The sequence below is a fragment of the Macaca nemestrina genome, chromosome 5 (assembly GCF_043159975.1).
Source record: "Macaca nemestrina isolate mMacNem1 chromosome 5, mMacNem.hap1, whole genome shotgun sequence".
NCBI lineage: Eukaryota > Metazoa > Chordata > Mammalia > Primates > Cercopithecidae > Macaca > Macaca nemestrina.
The window spans coordinates 16,091,306-16,110,295 of record NC_092129.1 but is presented as its reverse complement, the minus strand read 5'-3'; the positions used below and the strand labels follow the sequence as shown (position 1 = coordinate 16,110,295).

At 38.4% G+C, this 18,990-nt stretch overlaps 1 protein-coding gene and 1 pseudogene across 5 annotated transcripts in view; one reads left to right on the top strand and one right to left on the bottom strand.

Annotated features, from left to right (window-relative positions):
- LOC105492089 (REV3 like, DNA directed polymerase zeta catalytic subunit) overlaps positions 1-18,990 on the top strand; it is a 189,405-nt gene that overhangs the window by 43,070 nt on the left and 127,345 nt on the right. The gene's annotated exons all lie outside the window — the stretch shown is intronic.
- LOC105492088 (bromodomain-containing protein 7-like) lies at positions 746-17,145 on the bottom strand (annotated as a pseudogene).

Here is an 18,990-nt window from a genome sequence, read left to right as displayed (position 1 = left end):
AAATCTTTTATTTTCCTGTTCTTAATTGATAGGTAACTGTTCAAAATAATAATAGCAGCAATGCATTCAGTTATAGCTTAGGGATAAGTGAAATTAAAGGTAGCAATTTTACAAGGGATAGGAGGGCTGGTGCAAAAGTAATCACGATTTTGGACCAGGAATTTTAAATCATTGTAACTAGGCTCAGACACATCTTTATTAATCAAAATAGGAACCATTATAATCAACACATTTTTGCCAACAAGAAATAAGTTTATTTCTGTAGCATAAAAATCTGTGCTTCGGGGCTTGGCGCGGTGGCTCACGCCTGTAATCCCAGCACTTTGGGAGGCCAAGGTGGGTGGATCACCTGAGGTCAGGAGTTCGAGACCAGCCTGACCAACATGGACAAACCCCATCTCTACTAAAAATACAAAATTAGCCGGGCGTGGTAGTGCGTGCCTGTAATCCCAGCTACTCGGAGGGAGTCTGAGGTAGGAAAATCACTTTAACCCCAGAGGCGGTGGTTGCAGTGAGCCGAGATTGTGCCATTGTACTCCAGCCTGGGCAACGAGTGAAACTCTGTCTCAAAAAAAAGTTGTGCTTCAGGATTCAGTGAACTCTTGGAAAGCATTTTCTGCATCCTGTGGGTTGTGGAAGCATTTTCTCAGCAAAAAGTTGTCCAGATGCTTGAAGAAATTGTAGTCCGCTGGCAAGAGGTCAGATGAATATGGTGGCTGAAGCAAAACTTCATAGCCCAATTTCTTCAACTTTTGAAGCGCTGGTTGTGCGGTCGGGCATTGTCTTGGAGAAGAATTGGGCCCTTTCTGTTTTCAGTGCATCTCATCGATTTGCTGAGCATACTTTTCAGATGTATTGGTTTTTGCCTGGATTCAGAAAGCTGTAGTGGGTCAAACGGGCAGCAGACCACCAAACAGTGACCATGACCTTTTTTTGGTGCAAATTTGGCTTTAGGAAGTGCTTTGGAGCTGCTCCTTGGTCCAGCCACTGAGCTGGTCGTCACTGGTTGTCATATAAAATCCATTTTCTGTGACATATTACAATCCAATCGAGAAATGATTTGTTGTTATTGTGTAGAATAAGAGAAGACGATACTTCAAAACAATTTTTTTTTATTTTCTTGCAGCTCATGAGGCACCCACTTATTTAGCTTTTTCACTTTTCCAATGTGCTTCAAATATTGAACAACCATAGAATGCTCTACATTGAGTTCTTTGACAACTTTTCATGTAGTTGTAAGAGGATCAGCTGTGATGATTGCTCTCAATTGGTTGTTGTCTACTTCTGATGGCCGGCCACCAGGCTCCTTATCTTCAAGATTCTTGTTCCCCTTGCACAACTTCTTGAACCATCACTGCACTGTACATTTGTTAGCAGTTCCTGGGCCAAATGCATTGTTGATGTTGTGAGTTGTCTCTGCTACTTTACAACCCGTTTTGAACTCAAATAAGAAAATCGCTCAAATTTGCTTTTTGTCTAACATCATTTCCATAGCCTAAAATAAACATAAAATGAACAGCAAGTAATAAGTCATTAGCAAAAAAACATACTGTGAGAAATGCCCATTAAAAGGATGTATAACCTAATCACATTAAGAATGTATTCCAATCAAATGGCAAATTCCAACAATGCAAAAACCACAGTTACATTTGCACCAATCTAATATAAGCTACCTTTGGGGCAGTACAGTATTATTTGAAAGTAGATTTAGAATAGTTGCAAATGTATACTTCAGACTCTAGGGTAACCACTAAAAAATTGACTTTTTTTTTCTTTTAATACATTAAAGATGTTGCTCCACTGACTTCTGGTTTACATTGTTTTTGACAAGTTTAGTTAATATGTTTTTGCCCAAAGCTTTGGTCTTCGGATTTTTATGATTTATCATTTTGCCTTATTCAGGACCCCGTGAGACCAACTGTATGCTTAGTAGAACTCACTTGCCATATCAATACTCTAAGTAATTAAACATAGTCCTAAGAAAACCTTTCTTTAATTCATGTATGAAAGTTATAGGATATCGGGTTGGGATACGGGATTTTGAGGGATGTGAGGATCCTGTGCAAATATTAAATTGTTTTATTGTCATTTAGTTTTATTGTCTGAGAAGACTTTCTTACATTAACAGTTCTTTCTTAATCTTTAGTTTCTTTGTTTATTTTTTGGTAATGATCACTTTACCTCTCTTTTTTTTTTTTTTTTAAATCTTAATATGATTCAGGGTTTAAAGCCAGGTGCACTGGTGCACACTTACAGTCCCAGCCTGGGCAACACAGCAAGATTCTGTCTAAAAAAATAATTAAAATAAAAATACTATATTTAGTGCATCATGAAATAAAAGATATGTAAGTGGTTTTAGTGGCAAATGATTATATTTCTGTATATTCATAATTCCTGTGATATAAATTGAATAATTTATTTTAATGAGTGCATTTTCTCTAACGGTATATTTAAAATTAGGTCTTCTCATTAGCATCTGCTAAAGAAAACAGCGAGTATAGATAGGTTTAAAAGATTATATAACAGGTGGGGTGAGGTGGCTCATACCTGTAATCCCAGCACTTTGAGGCAGGGCAGCTACTTAGGAGGCTGAGGCAGGAGGATCACTTGAGCCCAGGAGTTTGACACCAGCCTAAGCATGTAGCGAGACCCTGTCTCTACAAAAAATAAAACTAAAAGTAAAAAAATTAGGCAGGTATCACATACCTCAAGAAGCTGAGGCAGGAAGATCACTAGAGCCCAGGTTGTCAGACCTGCAGTGAGCTGTGATCCTGCCATTATGCTCCATCCTGAGTGATAGAGGACAACCTTGTCTCAAAAAAATTATGTAACTTTATTGAGATGTAGTTCACATACTACACATTTTACCTATTTAAAGTATACAATTCAGTGATCTTTATTCACAGAGTTGTGCAACCATAAGTACAATCAATTTTAGAACACTGTCACCCTAAAAAGAAACACTGTATCAAATAGCAGTCACTACTCATTTCCCACCAATTCCCTAAGCCCCAGCAACCATTAATCTCCTTTCTGTCTCTATAAATTTGCCTATTTTGGACATTTCATATAAATGGAGTCATATAATATGTGATTTTTTTGTGTCTGGCTTCTTAGCATAATATTTTAAAATTTTCTCTATATTTATAATATAAGATTAAAATATTTTAATTAAAAATTGTATAGTAAAAAATTTTAATACTAAAATATTAATAAAATACTAAAAAATTAATAAAAATTTTAGTATACAATTTTTAATTGAAATATTTTAAATATATATAGTATAGCATTTATCAGCACTTCATTCCTTTTTGTGGCTGAATAATATTCTATTCTTTGGATATGCTGTATTGTATTTATCCATTCATCAACTGGTGGACATCTGAGTTGTTTTCACCTTTTGACCATTATGAATAATGCTGCTATGAATATTGATGTACAAGTATTTGTGTGGACATGTATTTTTATTTCTCTTAGACATATACCTAGAAGTAGAATTGCTGGTCATATAACTCTATTTTTTAAACTTTTTGAGGAACTACCAGACTCTTCTATAAAGCACCTACACCATTTAACATTCCTAGAAGTAGTGTGTGAAATTTCCAGTTTCTCTACAACACTAGTTATTGTCTGACTTTTTAATTATAGCTGTCCTAGTGAGCGTGTTGTTCCGATTTGCATTTTGCTGATGGCTGTTGATGTTGAGAATCTTTTAATGTGCTTATTTGCCATTTGATATATCCTCGGGAAAATGTTTATTCACATCCTTTGCCCATTTAAAATATTTAATATTTTTTATTGAGACATAGTAGATATACATATGTTTGGGGTACATGTGATAATACATTTATATAATTTGTAAAGATCAGTGTAATTGGGATATTCATCTCACCTTAAATATTTGTCTTTTCTTTATGCTAGAAATATTTTATTTATGCTCTTCTAGCTCTTTTGAAATATACAACATAATATTATTGTAAGCTATAGTCACCCTGCTGATCTACCAAACACTAGGTCTTGTTTCTTCTGTTGAACTCTATATTTGTACCCCTTAATCAACCTCTCTTCATCCCTCCACCCCCACCCTTCTCAGCTTCTGGTAACTACCAGTCTACTCTCCATCTGCATGAGATCCACTTTTTTAGCTGCCGCATATGAATGAGAACATGTGATAATGTCTTTCTGTACTTGGCTTTTTTCACTTAACATATAATGACTTCCAGTTTCACTCATGTTGCTGCAAATGACAGGATTTCATTTTTTTATATGGCTGGATAATATTCCATTATGTATATATACCATATTTTCTTTGTCCATTCATCCACTGATGGGCACTTACATTGATTCTAATAATTTTGGTTATTGTGAATATAGTGCTTCAATAAACATGGTAGTACAGAAATATCTTCAATATATTGATTTTCTTTTAGGTTTATATTCAAAAATGGAATTGTTGGATTTATGATAGTTCTGTTTTTAGTTTTTTGAGGAACCTCCACAGTTTTCCATAGTCACTGTACTAATTTACATTCCCAACAGTGGTATACGAGGATTCTCCTTTATCCACATCCTCACCAGCATCCATTATTTATTGTCTTTTTGATAAAAACCATTCTAACTGGGGTAAGATGATATCTCATTATGATTTTTATTTGTATTTCTCTGATGATTAGTGATGTTGAGCATCTTTTCATGTGTCTGTTGGCCATAATGTCTTCTTTTGAGAAATATCTATTCAGACCTTTTGCCTATTTAAAAATCAGATTGTTTTGTTGTTACTGAGTTGTTTGAGCTCCTTATATATTCTGGTTGTTAATCCCTTGTTAGATGAATGGTGTGTGAATATTTTCTTCCATTTTATGAGTTGTCTTTATCACTTCATTGATTGTTTCCTTTGCTCTACAGAAGCTTGATGTGATCCTTTTGTCTATTTTTGGCTTTGTTGCCTGTGCTTTTGAGGTCTTACCCAAAAAAATTCTTTGCACAGACCAACGTCCTTGAGCATTTCCCCAATGTTTTCTTCTGGTAGTTTCATAGTTTCTGGTGTTAAAGTCTTTAATCCATTTTGACTTTTGTATATGGTGAGAGATAAGGTTCAATTTTTAGTTTCATTCATCTGCATGTGGTTATTCAGTTTTCCCAGCACCATTTGTTAGAGACTGGTTTTTTTTCCCCATTGTATGTTTTTGATGCCTTTGTTGAAAGTGAGTTAGCTGTTAATGTCTGGATTTATATGTAGGTTCTCTGTTCTGTTTCATTGGTCTGTATGTCTGTTTTTATGCCAATAGCACACTGATTTGGTTTCTATAGCTTTGTAGTATATTCTGAAGTTAGGTAGTGTGATGCCTCCAGCTTTCTTTTTGCTCAAGATTGATTTGGTTTTTCAGGGTCTTTTATGGTTCCGTATATATTTTAGGATTGTTTTTTCTATTTCTGTGAAGAATGTCATTTATACGTTGATAGGGATTCCATTGACTTTGTAAATTGCTTTGGGTAGAATTGTTTTGTTCTGTTTTGTTTTGAGACAGGGTCTTGCTGTGTCTTACAAGCTGGAGTACAGTGGTGCAATTACAGTTCACTGCAGCCTTGACTTCTGGTCTCAGGCAATCTTTCCACCTCTCAGCCTCCCCAATAGCTGTGACTACAGGCGTGTGCTAACATGTCCAGCCAATTTTTGTATTTTTTGTAGAGACAGAGTTTCACCATGTTGCCCAGGCTTATCTTGAACTCCTGGGCTCAAGCGATCCTTCCGTCTCAGCCTCCCAAAGTGCTGGGATACAGGTGTGAGTTACCTTATCAGTCAGAATTGTTACTTTAACAATATTGGTTCTTCTAATCTATGAACATGGAATATCTTTTCATTTTTCTTGGTCCTCTTTAATTTCTTTCATCAGTGTTTTATCATTTTTCTAGCAAGATATTTTACCTGTTTGGTTAGATTGATTCTTAGATATTTTCTATTCTTTGTAGTTATTGTAAGTGGGGTTGCCTTCTTGTTTTTTTTTTTTTTTTTCCCAGATTGTTTGCTGTTAGCATATATAAATGTTACTGATTTTTGTATGTTGATTTTGTATCCTACAACTTTACTGAATTCATTAATCTTTTTTTGTTTTGTTTTGTTTTGTTTTTTTGAGACAGAGTCTTGCTCTATCGCCCAGGCTAGAGTGCAGTGGCACGATCTTGGCTCACTGCAAGCTCTGCTTCCCGGGTTCACACCATTTTCCTGCCTCAGCCTCCTGAGTAGCTGGGACTACAGGCGCCCACCACCATGCCCAGCTAATTGTTTTTTTTTTGTGTGTGTGTGTGTGTGTATTTTTAGTAGAGATGGGGTTTCACCGTGTTAGCTAGGATGGTCTCGATCTCCTGACCTCGTGATCCGCCTGCCTCGGCCTCCCAAAGTGCTGGAATTACAGACGTGAGCCACTGTGCCCGGCCCATTAATCATTTTTAACAGTTTTTTTGGTTGAGTTCCTGAGGCTTTTCTAAGTATAAGACCATGTCATCTGCAAGCAAGGCTAATTTGACTTCTTCCTTTCCAATTTGGATGCTCTTTATTTCTTTCTCTTGCCTCATTGTTCTGGACAGGACTTCCAGTATTTACGTTGAATAAAAGTAGTGAAAGTGGGCATCCTGGTCTTGCTCCAGATCTTAGAGGAAAGGCTTTTAATATTTCCCCATTGAGTACAGTGTTAGCTGTGGGTTTGTAATATATATTCATTATTTCGAGGGATGTTCCTTTGTTGCGGGTTTTTTCATGAAGTGATGTTGAATTTTATTTAATGCTTTTCCAGTATCTGTTGAAAAAGTAATAGGCTTTTTTGTTCATGATTCTGTTAATATGATATATCATGTTCACTGATTTGCTTATGTTGAACAATCTGCATCCCTGGGATGAATTCCACTTGATCATGGTGAATGATCTTTCTAATGTGATGTTGAATTTGGTTTGCTAGAATTTTGTTGAGGATTTTTGCATCTGTGTTCATCAGGGATGTTGGCCTATAGTCTTCTTTTTTGGTTGTGTCCTTGTCTGGTTTTGGTATCAGGGTAATGCTCATCTCATAGAATGAGTTTTAAAGTATTCCTTCTGCTTCAATTTTGTTTGCAGAGTTTGAGTAGAATTGGTATTAGTTCTTTATATGTTTGACGGAATTTAGGAATGAAGCCATTAGGTCCTGGACTCTTCTTTGATGGGAGACTATTATGGCTTCAGTCTCCTTACTCATTATTGGTGTATTAAGGTTTCTCTTTCTTCTTGGTTCAATCTTGGTAGGCTGTGTCCAGGAAAGTATCCATTTATTCTAGGTTTTCCAGTTTGTTGGTGTATAGTTCTTCATAATAGTCTGTCACGTATTATCTTCTTCATAATAGTCTCTTTGCATTTCTATGGTCTCAGCTGTTTTATCTCCTCTTTTGTTTCTGGTTTTATTTGTTTGGATCTTCCCTCTTATTTCTAGCCTAGCGAAAGGTTTGTTAATTTTGTTTATCTTTTTTTAAAAAAACCAACCTTTCATTTTGTTGATGTTCTGTATTGGTTTTTAGTCTCTATTTCATTTATTTCTGATTTGATCTGTACTATTTATTTCCTTCCACTAATTTTGGGTTTGTTTTGTTCTTTTTGTAGTTCTTTCAGATATATCATTAGGTTGTTTATTTGAAGTCTTTCTACTTTTTGACATAGGTATTTATTGTTATTAACTTCCTTCTTAGTACGACTTTTGCTGTATCCCATAGGTTTGGGTATGTTGTGTTTTCATTTCCATTGGTTTCAAGAAATTTTTAAATTTCCTTCTTAATTTCTTTATTGACCCATTTGTCATCCAGGAGCATGTTGTTTAATTTTCATGTGTTGGTGTATTTTTCAAGCTTCCTTTTGTTACTGATTTCTAGTTTTATTCCATTGCGGCCAGATAAGATACTTGGTATGATTTCTACTTTTTTGAATTTGCTGAGACTTGTTTTTTGTCTCAGATATGATCTGTTTCGGAGAATGTTCCATGTGCTGATGAAAAGAACGTGTTTTCTGCAGCATGGGTAAAATGTTCCATAAATGTTGATTAGGCCTGTTTGTGTACTGTATAGCTTAACTCCAGTGTTTCTTTGTTGATTTTTTGTCTGGATGCTCTGTTCATTACTGAAAATGGGGTGTTGAAGTCCCCTACTATTACTGTATTGCAGTCTGTCTCTCCTTTTAAATGTATTAATATTTGCTTTATGCACTCAGATGCTCTGGTGTTGCATGCATAGAATTTATAATTGTTATATCCTCTTGCTGAATTGACCCTTTTATCACTACATAGTGACCCTCTTTCTTTTTACAGTCTCGATAGTCTATTTTATCTGATACAAATATAGCTACTCCTGCTTTTTGGTTTCCAGTTGCATGGAAGATCTTTTCCCACCCTTTCACTTTCAGTCTGTGTGTGGCTTTATAGGTGAGGAAAGTTTCTTATAGGCAGCATATAGTTTAACTCTTGCTTCATCTGTTTAGACACTTAATTCATTCTGCCTTGTAATTAGGGAATTGAGTCCATTTGCATTCAGTGTTATTGTTGCCAAGTAAACTTACTACTGTCATTTCATTGCTTGTTTTCTGTTGTTTTAGAACTCCTTTCTTCCTTTTTTCTTTTCTTACTGTTTTCCTTTGTGGTTAGGAGATTTTCTCTGGTAGTATGTTTTAATTCATTGCTTTTTAGTTTTAGTGAATCTATTATAGGTTTTTGCATTGTGGTAACCATGAGACTTATAAAAACATCTTAGATTACAAAACAAAGAATAGAAATTTTTTTTTAAAAACCCTCTTTTTTTTTTTCCCACCTCAGGTCCAGCTTTATTAACTAATACAAGTCCAACCTCTGGAACATTCAAATTCACTGTTGCAAAGTTTAATTAAAAACACAATTTACAAATATTTAGTATATTCTAAAAAGCATTTCTAAGTTAAGAATGAAAAAGTATGTACACAATATATAATCAAATACCAGGTGGCCTCAACTTCCACCAGGCCACGTTCGTCTTTTTTAAGTTCTTCAGTATCTTCTGTCAAATCCACAAAGTTGTTTGCCATGACGGGGGAAGGAATGGAAATCCCCATTGCTTTTCAAACTCCATACGTGCTTACGATATCACCTGTGGAGTTACTTGCTGTGCAAGTTCTGTAAGATGATTGGTCACTTGTTCAGTGAGATGCATTTCTCTGTATGAGGGACCCAAGAGACAGATCATGTTGGGAGGGGGTCTGGTGTTGAAACATTCATTCTGGGCTTCCTGGAGCTAGCTCCCTGAGCAGTCTGGTGGTCTCATCAAGTTTCTTCTGGAATATTTCAGCTTCTTCAGAGTCAAAAACTTCAACTGGAATGCCAAAGTTTGTTACTGCTTTCAGCGCTATGAGCCTGTCTTGAGTATTGGAGTCCAAACACCCTGGTGGCTCTACTTCTTTAATCCCCATTTCTTCTGCTGTGTCAAGTGTCCTAGTATGGCCTTCCACCTATAGGCAATGACATCTACATCTCTTGCAGGGTCCTGGAATGCCCTCCTTTTGTTAAAACATCCAGTAAACTACCTGCTATGACATACGGATAATCTTGGCATGTGGCCAAAAACTCATGGATGCTGAAATCGCTTGGAAGATCAGGGTCTTCCCCATAGGTTGAATAGATTAAATTAGAATCATCCTTGCTGATACTTGCATACGTGGAGTCATAATGTGGTGCATAAGAACTGTAGGACCCATAATTCAAATACAACACTGGAGTGACTTTGTTCCTTTTATCCTCTTTGAACCCCTGCAGAGTATTCACTCTATACTGAAGTCTTCCAGCTGTTATTCTCAGTCTCACAGAGCAGTAAGCCTGGCTCTCCTACAGTGGGATCCACAGGATGGAGAAGTCCCAACATCGCTGTTCTGTCTGGTTTTCTTCTTTCAAATTCGCACTGACTTCACAAGCTGCCTGGTCAGCTTTCCTCCAGATTCCTTCACGATGCAGTCAAGCTGCTCCTACTCTCTGTCTAAATTATTGCTTTTAAACTTATCTTCAAGCATATCTTTGTCTTTCTTTTTATTTTCTTTGCTGGGACTCTTGAAAGCGTGTATTTCGGCATCTCCAGAGTCCTCTCTTGGCTAGCAGCCTCTGTCCTCTCCACTCTGCGAGGTGTCTGTTTTTTCTGCTTTCGAGTTTTCTGCAAGTCAGCCATGAAGTCTATGCTCTGCTTCAGGCTCTGAATTCTTTCCTGGCTAAGAATTTTCATCCCTGAGTGCAACAGCTTCTTTGCAGCTTTATAATAAGTGGTCTCTGGCTTATTGTAAATCATGGCATTAGTACACATTAGTTTGAAGTTATCATTTAGTTCTTCTATAGACTGGTAGTCATTGTTCTTTTTTTTATTATTATTATACTTTAAGTTCTAGGATACATGTGCATAATGTGCAGGTTTGTTACATATGTATACTTGTGCCATGTTGGTGTGCTGCACCCATCAACTTGTCAGCACCCATCAACTTGTGCTTTACATCAGGTATAACTCCCAATGCAATCGCTCCCCCCTCGCCCCCCATAAGAGGCCCCGGTGTGTGATGTTCCCCTTCCCAAGTCCAAGTGATCTCATTGTTCATTTGCCACCTATGAGTGAGAACATGCGGTGTTTGGTTTTCTGTTCTTGCGATAGTTTGCTGAGAATGATGGTTTCCAGCTGCATCCATGTCCCTACAAAGGATACTAACTCATCCTTTTTTATGGCTGCGTAGTATTCCATGGTGTATATGTGCCACATTTTCTTAATCCAGTCTGTCACTGATGGACATTTGGGTTGATTCCAAGTCTTTGCTATTGTGAAGAGTGCCGCAATGAACATACGTGTGCATGTGTCTTTATAGCAGCATGATTTATAATCCTTTGGATACATACCCAGTAATGGGATGGCTGGGTCATATGGTACATCTAGTTCTAGATCCTTGAGGAATCGCCATACTGTTTTCCATAATGGTTGAACTAGTTTACAATCCCACTAACAGTGTAAAAGTGTTCCTATTTCTCCACAACCTCTCCAGCACCTGTTGTTTCCTGACTTTTTAATGATTGCCATTCTAACTGGTGTGAGATGGTATCTCATTGTGGTTTTGATTTGCATTTCTCTGATGGCCAGTGATGACGAGCATTTTTTCATGTGTCTATTGGCTGTATTGCATGTCTTCTTTTGAGAAATGTCTGTTCATATCCCTTGCCCACTTTTTGATGGGTTTGTTTGTTTTTTTCTTGTAAATTTGTTTGAGTTCTTTGTAGGTTCTGGATATTAGCCCTTTGTCAGATGAGTAGATTGCAAAAATTTTCTCCCATTCTGTAGGTTGCCTGTTCACTCTGATGGTAGTTTCTTTTGCTGTGCAGAAGCTCGTTAGTTTAATTAGATCCCATTTGTCGATTTTGGCTTTTGTTGCCTTTGCTTTTGGTGTTTTAGACATGAAGTCCTTGCCCATGCCTATGTCCTGAGTGGTATTGCCTAGGTTCTTCTAGGGTTTTTATGGTATTAGGTCTAACATTTAAGTCTCTAATCCATCTTGAATTAATTTTCGTATAAGGAGTAAGGAAAGGATCCAGTTTCAGCTTTCTACTTATGGCTAGCCAATTTTCCCAGCACCATTTATTAAATAGGGAATTCTTTCCCCATTTCTTGTTTCTCTCAGGTTTGTCAAAGATCAGATGGCTGTAGCTGTGTGGTATTATTTCTGAGGACTCTGTTCTGTTCCATCGGTCTATATCTCTGTTTTGGTACCAGTACCATGCTGTTTTGGTTACTGTAGCCTTGTAGTATAGTTTGAAGTCAGGTAGCGTGATGCCTCCAGTTTTGTTCTTTTGACTTAGGATTGTCTTGGCAATGCTGGCTCCTTTTTGGTTCCATATGAACTTTAAAGCAGTTTTTTCCAATTCTGTGAAGAAACTCATTGGTAGCTTGATGGGGATGGCATTGAATCTATAAATTACCTTGGGCAGTATGGCCATTTTCATGATATTGATTCTTCTTGTCCATGAGCATGGTATGTTCTTCCATTTGTTTGTGTCTTCTTTTATTTCACTGAGCAGTGGTTTGTAGTTCTCCTTGTGAAGAGGTCCTTTACATCCCTTGTAAGTTGGATTCCTAGGTATTTTATTCTCTTTGAAGCAATTGTGAATGGAAGTTCATTCATGATTTGGCTCTCTGTCTGTTACTGGTGTATAAGAATGCTTGTGATTTTTGTACATTAATTTTGTATCCTGAGACTTTGCTGAAGTTTCTTATCAGCTTAAGGAGATTTTGGGCTGAGATGATAGGGTTTTCTAAATATACAATCAGGGACAATTTGACTTCTGCAAAGGGACAATTTGCAAACAGGGACAATTTGACTTCTTCTTTTCCTAACTGAATACCCTTGATTTCTTTCTCTTGCCTGATTGCCCTAGCCAGAACTTCCAACACTATGTTGAATAGGAGTGGTGAGAGAGGGCATCCCTGTCTTGTGCCAGTTTTCAAAGGGAGTGCTTCCAGTTTTTGCCCATTCAGTATGATATTGGCTGTGGGTTTGTCATAAATAGCTCTTATTATTTTGAGATGCGTTCCATCAATACCTAGTTTATTGAGAGTTTTTAGCATGAAGGGCTGTTGAATTTTGTCAAAGACCTTTTCTGCATCTATTGAGATAATCCTGTGGTTTTTGTCTATGGTTCTGTTTATATGCTGGATTACGTTTATTGATTTGTGTATGTTGAACCAGCCTTGCATCCCAGGGATGAAGCCCACTTGATCATGGTGGATAAGCTTTTTGATGTGCTGCTGGATTTGGTTTGCCAGTATTTTATTGAGGATTTTTGCATCGATGTTCATCAGGGATATTGGTCTAAAATTCTCTTTTTTTGTTGTGTCTCTGCTAGGCTTTAGTATCAGGATGATGTTGGCCTCATAAAATGAGTTAGGGAGGATTCCCTCTTTTTCTGTTGATTGGAATAGTTTCAGAGGGAATGGTACCAGCTCCTCCTTGTACCTCTGGTAGAATTCAGCTGTGTATCCTTCTGGTCCTGGACTCTTTTTTTGGTTGGTAGGCTATTAATTATTGCCTCAATTTCACAGCCTGCTATTGGTCTATTCAGGGATTCAACTTCTTCCTGGTTTAGTCTTGGGAGAGTGTAAGTGTCCAGGAAATTATCCATTTCTTCTTGATTTTCTAGTTTATTTGCGTAGAGAACTGTTTATAGTATTCTCTGATGGTAGTTTGTATTTCTGTGGGGTCGGTGGTGATATCCCCTTTATCATTTTTTATTGCGTCTATTTGATTCTTCTCTCTTTTCTTCTTTATTGGTCTTGCTAGCGGTCTATCAATTTTGTTGATCTTTTCAAAAAACCAACTCCTGGATTCATTGATTTTTTGGAGGGTTTTTTGTGTCTCTATCTCCTTCAGTTCTGCTCTGATCTTAGTTATTTCTTGCCTTCTGCTAGCTTTTGAATGTGTTTGCTCTTGCTTCTCTAGTTCTTTTAATTATGATGTTAGAGTGTCAATTTTAGATCTTTCCAGCTTTCTCTTGTGGGCATTTAGTGCTCTAAATTTCCCTCTACACACTGCTTTAAATGTGTCCCAGAGATTCTGGTATGTTGTATCTTTGTTCTCATTGGTTTCAAAGAACATCTTTATCTGTGCCTTCATTTCGTTTTGGACCCAGTAGTCATTCAGGAGCAGGTTGTTCAGTTTCCATGTAGTTGAGCGGTTTTGATTGAGTTTCTTAGTCCTGAGTTCTAGTTTGACTGCACTGTGGTCTGAGAGACAGTTTGTTATAATTTCTGTTCTTGTACATTTGCTGAGGAGTGCTTTACTTCCGGTTATGTGGTCAATTTTGGAATAAGTGCAATGTGGTGCTGAGAAGAATGTATAGTCTGTGGATTTGGGATGGAGAGTTCTGTAGATGTCTATTAGGTCCGCTTGGTGCACAGATGAGTTCAATTCCTGGATATCCTTGTTAACTTTCTGTCTCGTTGATCTGTCTGATGTTGACAGTGGGGTGTTGAAGTCTCCCATTATTATTGTATGGGAGTCTAAGTCTCTTTGTAAGTCTCTAAGGACTTGCTTTATGAATCTGGGTGCTCCTGTATTGGGTGCATATATATTTATAATAGTTAGCTTTTCCGGTTGAATTGATCCCTTTACCATTACGTAATGGCCTTCTTTGTCTCTTTTGATCTTTGATGGTTTAAAGTATGTTTTATCAGAGACTAGGATTGCAACCCCTCCTGTTTTTTGTTCTCCATTTGCTTGGTAGATCTTCCTCCATCCCTTTATTGTGAGCCTATGTGTGTCTCTGCACGTGAGATGGGTCTCCTGAATACAGCAAACTGATGGGTCTTGACTCTTTATCCAGTTTGCCAGTCTGTGTCTTTTAATTGGACCGTTTAGTTCATTTACATTTAAGGTTAATATTGTTATGTGTGAACTTGATCCTGTCATTATGATATTAACTGGTTATTTTGCTCGTTAGTTGATGCAGTTTCTTCCTAGCATCGATGGTCTTTACATTTTGGCACGTTTTTGCAATGGCTGGTACCAGTTGTTCCTTTCCATGTTTAGTGCTTCCTTCAGGGTCTCTTGTAAGGCAGGCCTGGTGGTGACAAAATCTCTAAGCATTTGCTTATCTGTAAAGGATTTTATTTCTCCTTCACTTATGAAACTTAGTTTGGCTGGATATGAAATTCTGGGTTGAACAATTCTTTTCTTTAAGAATGTTGAATATTGGCCCCCACTCTCTTCTGACTTGGAGAGTTTCTGCTGAGAGATCTGCTGTTAGTCTGATGGGCTTCCCTTTGTGGGTAACCCGACCTTTCTCTCTGGCTGCCCTTAACAGTTTTTCCTTCATTTCAACTTTGGTGAATCTGACAATTATGTGTCTTGGAGTTGTTCTTCTCGAGGAGTATCTTTGTGGCGTTCTCTGTATTTCCTGAATTTGAATGTTGGCCTGCCTTACTAGGTTGGGGAAGTTCTCCTGGATGATATCCTGAAGAGTGTTTTCCAAATTGGTTCCATTTTCTCCCTTACTTTCAGGCACCCTAATCAGACATAGATTTGGTCTTTTCACATAATCCCATACTTCTTGAAGGCTTTGTTGATTTCTTTTTCCTCTTTTTTCTTTAGACTTCTCTTCTCGCTTCATTTTATTCATTTGATCCTCAATCACTGATACTCTTTCTTCCAGTTGCTCAAGTCGGTTACTGAAGCTTGTGCATTTGTCATGTATTTCTTGTGTCATGGTTTTTATCTCTGTCAGTTTGTTTATGGCCTTCTCTGCATTGATTATTCTAGTTATCCATTCTTCCATTCTTTTTTCAAGATATTTAGTTTCTTTGCACTGGGTATGTAATTCCTTCTTTGGCTCTGAGAAGTTTGATGGACTGAAGCCTTCTTCTCTCAGCTCGTCAAAGTCATTCTCCGTCCAGCTTTGATCCGTTGCTGGCGATGAGCTGTGTTCCTGTGGAGGGGGAGATGCGCTCTTATTTTTTGAATTTCCAGCTTTTCTGCCCTGCTTTTTCCCCATCTTTGTGGTTTTATCTGCCTTTGTTCTTTGATGATGGTGATGTACTGATGGAGTTTTGGTGTGAGTGTCCTTCCTGTTTGTTAGTTTTCCTCCTAACAGTCAGGACCCTCAGCTGTAGGTCTGTTGGAGATTGCTTGAGGTCCACTCCAGACCCTGTTTGCGTGGGTGTCAGTAGCAGAGGTTCTAGAAGATAGAATATTGCTGAACAGCGAGTGTACCTGTCTGATTCATGCTTTGGAGTCTTCGTCTCAGGGGTGTACTCTGCCGTGTGAGGTGTGGGGTGTTGGTCTGCCTCTAGTTGGGGATGTCTCCCAGTTAGGCTACTCAGGGGTCAGGGACCCACTTGAGCAGCAGGCAGTCTGTCCGTTCTCAGATCTCAACCTCCGTGTTGGGAGATCCACTGCTCTCTTCAAAGCTGTCAGACAGGATCATTTGCGTCTGCAGAGGTTTCTGCTGCTTTTTTTGTTGTTGTTTAGCTGTGCCCTGTCCCCAGAGGTGGAGTCTACAGAGACAGGCAGGCTTCCTTGAGCTGCTGTGGGCTCCACTCAGTTCGAGCTTCCCAGTGGCTTTGTTTACCTACTTAAGCCTCAGCAATGGCGGGCGCCCCTCCTCCAGCCTCGCTGCTGCCTTGCCGTTAGATCGCAGACTGCTGTGCTAGCAAGGAGGGATGCTCCCTGGGCGTGGGACCCTCCCGGCCAGGTGTGGGATATAATCTCCTAGTGTGCCGTTTGCTAAGACCCTTGGTAAAGCACAGTATTGGGGTGGGAGTTACCCGATATTCCAGGTGTTGTGTGTCTCAGTCCCCCTGGCTAGGAAAAGGGATTCCCTTCCCCCTTGCGCTTCCCAGGTGAGGCGATGCCTCACCCTGCTTCAGCTCTCACTGGTCGGACTGCAGCAGCTGACCAGCACCGATTGTCCGGCACTCCCTCGTGAGATGAACCCGGTGCCTCAGTTGAAAATGCAGAAATCACCCGTCTTCTGTGTCGCTGGCGCTGGGAGCTGGAGACTGGAACTGTTCCTATTCGGCCATCTTGCTTCTATTCCATAGTCATTGTTCTTGATCTTTTCTTTCTTTCATTTAAAATCCATTGGGCATTTAATGATCATGAAGTAATGAGGAGCAGTAAAATCGGTCACAGGAAATGAAAAGTAAGCACTTGGATCTTTTCTCTGCAATTGTCTTTCCAGTTGATTCAAAGCTTCTTGAAGGGGTGTCTGTTCTTTTTTGGCTAAAGTGCTTGTGAGAGGCTTCTCATGGGGCACGTCTAATCTCACAGAGGCGTGACACTGGAGGTCTTTTTCCGCCTCGTTCTCCACCCGGTCTCGATCTCGCTTCTTTTTATCTTCCTTAACTCTTATATTTTCTCCTCTTTTCTTCCCCTGGAAGCTGCTTCTCTCCTTTCTTTCTCTTTTTCTGCTTTCTGTCCTTGTGTTTGTCATGATCGTTTTTGTGTTCGAAGAGGCTGGAGTCGTGCCCTGAGCTGCTTGTGGAGAGTTCGGTGGCTTCATTCCCTCCTACTTTGAGGACCAGCTTCAAGGGCTTCTCTACATACTCCTCATAGAGGTGTTTGTCCGACTTGTGCTGCTTGTGCTTCTTGCCCATGTCCGACGGAGCCCCAGTGCCTGCCAGCCGCACCAGGCCCAGGCCCGCCACTTCCGGTCCCGGCCCAGGGTGGAGCAGGGCCTGGGAAGCCCCGCTCGAGAAGCTGAGAAACCCTCTTTACTATAACTCCACCACCCTCCCCTACATTTTGACACTATGTTGTGTTAATTTTTATATTTTTTAATTGCCTCTCTCTCAAGGTTGCTGTAAGTATTATTGTCTTTGGTAGATTTGTCTTTTGGACTTCATACCAACCAGAGTTACAAATGGATTGCACACCACAAATTACAGTAATAGAGTATTCTGGTTTGTTTGTGTGCTTAATTTTACCAGTGGTTTTTATAGCTTTACAAGCTCTCTTTTTGTAAGTTAGTGTTTTTTTCTGTCTGTTGGAAGAACTCCCATAAGCATTTTTTGTAAGATGGTTCTGGTAGTGGTGAATTCTCTTAGCTTAAGTTTGTCTGGGAAAGACTACATATTTGGCTGGGCACAATGGCTCACACCTATAATCCCAGCACTTTGGGAGGCACAGATGGGAGGATTGCTTGAGCCCAGGAGTTCAAAACCAGCCTGGTCAACATAGCGTGATCCCATCACTACAAAAGAAGTTTTAAAAAATGAAAAGACAAAACAAAAACCGTCTTTTTTATATTTGAAAGATAGTATTGCTCAATACTTTATTCTTAGATGGCATTTTTTTAAAGCATGTTGAAGACGGCATTCCATTCTCCTGGCCTTTATAGTTTCTGTTAAGATGTCTGTTGCCAGACAAGTTAGAGCACTTGTATACATCATTTACTTATTTTCTCTTGCTGCTTTCTTTGTCCTTGACCTTTGAGTGTTTGATTATTATATAACTTGTGAGTAGTCTTATTTGCGTCAGATCTATTTGGTGTTGTCTCACCTTTATTCCTGTACCTGGATATTTATCTTTTTCTCAAATTTTGGGATTTTTTTCTGTTATTTCTTGAAATAAGCTTTTTACCCCTTGCCCTTACTTAACAAGAGCACTTGCTCTTAAATACCAATAAATTTCTTTGATTTTGTCTTTAGAGGTAATTTTCTGTGTATTAAAGGCAACCTTCATTCCTTTTCATTGTTTTTTTCTTTTTTCTCCTCATGTATTTTCAAATAGCCTGTCTTTGAGCTCACTGACTTTTTTTTGTTTCATATATCCTGTGATTGAGAGACTCTAATGAATTTTTTAGTTCACCAAATATATTTCTCAGTTTCAATTTCTGTTTGTTTTCTTTGTATTATTTCACTCTCCTTGTTAAATTTCTCTAGTAAATTTCTGTATTACTTTTCTGTGTTGTCTTGTAGGTTATTGAGTTTCCATCGTGCTGTTGAGAGCATCTAATGAATTTTTCTGTTCACCAAATGTGTTTCTCAGTTTTGATTTCTGTTTGATTTTTTTTTTTTGTATTATTTCGATCTCCTTGCTTAATTTCTCTAATAAATTTCTTAATTACTCTTCTGCGTTGTCTTGTAGGTTATTGAATTTCCTTATACCTGGTATTTTGAATTCTTGGTCAGAAAGCTCATGTCACCATCTTGTTAGGGTCAGTCACCGGTTCCTTGCTTTGTCTGTTTGCGGTCATGGTTCCCTGTTTTCGGTTGTTTGTTGTGGATATACATCTGTGTCTTTACATTCAAGGATTAGTTATTCATTCTAGTCTTCTCTGTCTGGCGTGTTTTGGTTTTTATTGAATATGCTTGCTTAGAGATTCTTTGAAGTTTACCTGTTAATTTTCTTTTTTTTTTATTCTTAAATCTGCTAGGTTGCTGCCTCCTTTTCAGCACTAGGTAGTGCCTTAAGCCCAAGTTTGCATACATTCTAGTAAA